General features: G+C 40.9%; 1 pseudogene; it reads left to right on the forward strand.

Moving 5' to 3' along the window:
• Positions 1–1,594: 1,594 nt before the first annotated feature.
• Positions 1,595–1,720, forward strand: LOC129672195 (small nucleolar RNA SNORA17; annotated as a pseudogene).
• Positions 1,721–3,988: the final 2,268 nt, after the last annotated feature.

Here is a 3,988-nt window from a genome sequence, read left to right on the forward strand (position 1 = left end):
CTACACTGAAAAAAAAGTAGAAATAGTGTGCATTCCTGTTACATTCATGATTCTATTGGGATGGTTTCAAATTTTTCTCAGTGTAGGACAGTGTTATCCCTGGATTTTTCATATATAACCTTTATTATGTTGAAATATATTTCTTCCAGTTCTACTATCACTAGGATATTCATCATGAAGCTATGTTGGATTTTGTTAAAGATTTTTTTCCTGCATCTGTTGAGATGATAATGTATATAAGTCCACCTACATGATTTATTAAATCTATTGCCTTGTATTTGTTGAGCCAGTCCTATATCTCTGAGATGAAGCCAACTTGATTATGGTGAATAACTTTTTATATATGTCTGTATACAGTTTTCAAGCATTTTATGGAGGATATTATCATTCTTTTGGGATATTGGCCTTCTTTCAATGTCTATACCAATATTAAAGTAATACTGCCTTCATAAAATGAGTTTGGAAGAATACCTTCTGTTTAAATTTTTGAATAATTGAAAAATATTCATTGTAGATACTCTGAAAATCTGGCAGAGTTCCGGTGTGAATCTTTCTGAACCTGGAAAATTTTGTTGAAATTTTTATTCACCTCATTTTTTATTCATTTCATTTTTCTGTGTGGGTTGCTGATCTTTTCTTGGTTTACTTTTGATGGTTTGGGTGAATCTAGAAATTTATCCATGTCATTTTCCAACTTAATGGAGGATAGGTTTTTAGAGTATTCTCTTATAATTTTCTGAATTTTTTGGTTGTAACGTTTCCTTGTTTATTTCTGAATCTGTTAATTGGGGTTATCTATTTCTTACTTTTAGTTAACTGGATAAAATTTTATTTATTTTTTCATAGAACCAGACTTTAGATTCATTTATTCTTTGTGTTGTTTTCTTTATGTCTGTTTCATCAATTTCTTCTCAAATTTATTAGTTCTTGTTTTCTAAAAAGTTTGGGATTGGTTCTGGATTTTTGAAATTATGTTGTATCATTAATCTATAGATTTCTTCTCTTTCTGATTTATCTTAATATAGAAGCTTAGAGCTATAAATTTACCTCTTGGAGTTGCTTTTAATGTATCTGGGTAATTATTTTGTGTTGTCTTCTCATTTTATTTAATTTGGGGCTCCGTTTATTTTTAGTTTCTTCTTTAACCAATTCATATTTCCTTAATGAGATGTCCAATCTCCACAAGTTTGTGAACTTAATAGAGATTTGTTTGCTGTTGATTCCAAGTGTTAAAGCATTATTGTCAGATAGAATACATGGAGGATATCCTATTTCAGTTTTTCTGATTTGGTTCATATTTGTTCTGTATTTTAAAGATGTGTCCGTGGGCTACTAGGTATAATGTATATTCTTTGGTATTTGGGTGCACTATTCTGTAGATATCTATCGGCCATTTGATATATACTACTTAACTCCACTGTTCCTCTGTTCATTTTGTTAAGAACTCAAAAGAAAAAAAAGTCAAGAAAGCAAATAACCCAAATAAAAGTAGTCCATGGATCTAAACAGAAAATTCTCAAAATAATAAATAAACATTCATAAGAAATATATGTATGTATGTATGTATGTATGTATTAATGTTCATCATTTTTAAAATGCCCTATAGTCATTGCAGGTATCACTGCCATTGCATGTGTGTCCGTAGGTGGCAGAGAGGAGGGAGACCATGTTTACACTCAGTGTTCTAACGTGAATATCTGAATATTAGTAGCTTAACACTCCCTGAAAAGGGGGGGGGAGTCTGAGACCACCATGAGTTTGGGGCACCAAGGGATCTGGACAGGGATCTAGACTGAGATGACCTGGGAGGGCAAAGCATGCCCAGGATGACCCCTGCCTAATGCCATACATAATGCACGAGCGGAACATAGCAGTCCTGAGACCACTTCTGAGATGACCCCAGATACCCAGAGACCCCAGACACCACTAAGAGGAGCAACTAAGTGGTGGAGAAATGGATGAGAAAGAGAAACAGAAGGATGTGGGCACAATAAAGAGAGGCAGAACTGGAGACTTAAAGGTAGTGAAGAACAGCTTGATGTGAGTAGCCGGTGATGCCACCTGGGACCATGATGGCGTCCTGGCTTGTGCTCCCACTGGAGGGCCCATGTCTAGGTCTGTGGTCCTATAGCAGCAGGAATCTTTTACCACCAAAGGTCTGACAAATGTCCCTGAAATGGGCTGCTGTCAGGGGACAGGCTGATGTCTGAGGGCTGTGCAAAACCTGGCCCCACCCTTCATCTGGGCATCATAGAAGGTCCCTACAGTTGTGAGAGCAGGAGAGTTGAACCTGCCCCTAGCCAGCTAGCTGCAGTACTTGGGAGATAGGCCTGCATATTGCAGAAGTTGCAAGTGAGCCTGCCCTTGATGTATGAGTTTGGTAGGGCTGGCCCTGCCACTCATCTACCATGTGGTGCTACAAATGAGGAAAAGATACCCTTCTCCTTCCTCATCCTCACCATATGAGGCAGGTAGGAGACTTGGATCTGAGGTAATGAGAGCAGGAGAGCTGTCCGCGCCCCTCACCTGCTGTAGCACTTGAGAGAGTAGACCCTACACTTCACCTGGATCACACAGTAGAGCTTATCCTGGTGGGGGCATGGAAAAAATAAGCCCTGAGGGCATGAGCATTGGAGAGCTGGCCCCACCACTTGTCTGTCACTCAGTGACATGGTGAGGGAGAGAAGTTCCCCTTGCCTCTTGTCACCTACAGCAGGCAGAAAGAGCTAGCTCCAACGTCATCAGAGCAGGAGAGCTGGCCCTACCTTACCTGCTCCAAGGGGACCTGGCCTTACACCTTGCCTGGAAAGCACAGTAGAGCTAGCCCTGGACATGGCAGTTGCCTGTGAGTGGGTACTGAAGGGGTGAGCATGGGATAGCCATCCCTGCCTTTTGTCTGCTGTGTGATGGCACAGAGGCACTCTCCTCCTCTCCCTCTTCCCTTGGTAGGCAGTAGAACTGGCTCCAAGGTCATGAGAGTGGAGAACTGGCCATGTCCCTCATCATGTGCAACACTGGAGAGAGCAAGCCCTACACCTTGACTAAGCAGCAGGGTAGAGCTGGCCGTGGTTGCAGGGGTTGCTAGTGACCTGGCCTCAAGGGCATGAGAGCAAGAGAGCTGGCAGGCTGACCATGTCAGATACCCCTCATACCCAGATCCAGGGCTTTGCATTGGCCCACCCCAACATCTACCCCACCAGTCTATTGCTGGCGTACATGAAAGGGCTGTCTTCCAGATCTTCGTGACACAGGGCAGCAGCAGGACATCCAAGAGGTGTCCCAGTGAGGTTACAGTATTGCTAGAGGAGTAAAAGCCAGAGGCCTCATACCAGACCAAGGAGTCATTGCAATGAACACTTACAAGGAAAGAAGTGTGGACAAAAGGGTATACTGTGGCACACACCGTGGCATGCCACAGCTTCCACAATAAGATTTTTTATTTTTCTGTTTGTTGGGGATAGGTTGCAAAGGTGGAGAGCGAAGGGAAGGGGAGATGAATGGAATTGGAGTATGTGATGTGAAATTCACAATGATCTAATAAAAAGCTTTTTTTAAAAAAAAATGTGATCATCCTTAGTAAGTAGAAAATGCAAATCAGGAAAAAATTTAAATTTCGCCTCATTGCAGTCAGAATGCCAAAGATCAACGAAACAACTAGCAGATGTTCCAGAGGATGTGGGGAAAAGGGAACACTCGTTCACTATTGATGGGATTGCAAACCGGTACAGTCCCCTCTGGAAATCAGTGTGGAAATTTTTCAAAAATCTAAAAATAAATCTATCACATAACAAAGCTATATGATTTCTTGTCATTTGCCCAAAGTACTTACTCCACAGATACTCACTTGGCCTCTATTCACAATAGCTAGTAAATAGGAAAAAAAAAATGACAAAGTGACAATGAAAATGTGGCTCATACAGAGCATGGAACACTATTAAGCTTTGGAAAAAATAAAATTATAAAATCTTCAGTTCAATGGCTGGGAGTA

Source organism: Psammomys obesus, unplaced genomic scaffold, assembly GCF_907164565.1.
Source record: "Psammomys obesus unplaced genomic scaffold, mPsaObe1.curated_primary_1811, whole genome shotgun sequence".
NCBI classification, from domain to species: domain Eukaryota; kingdom Metazoa; phylum Chordata; class Mammalia; order Rodentia; family Muridae; genus Psammomys; species Psammomys obesus.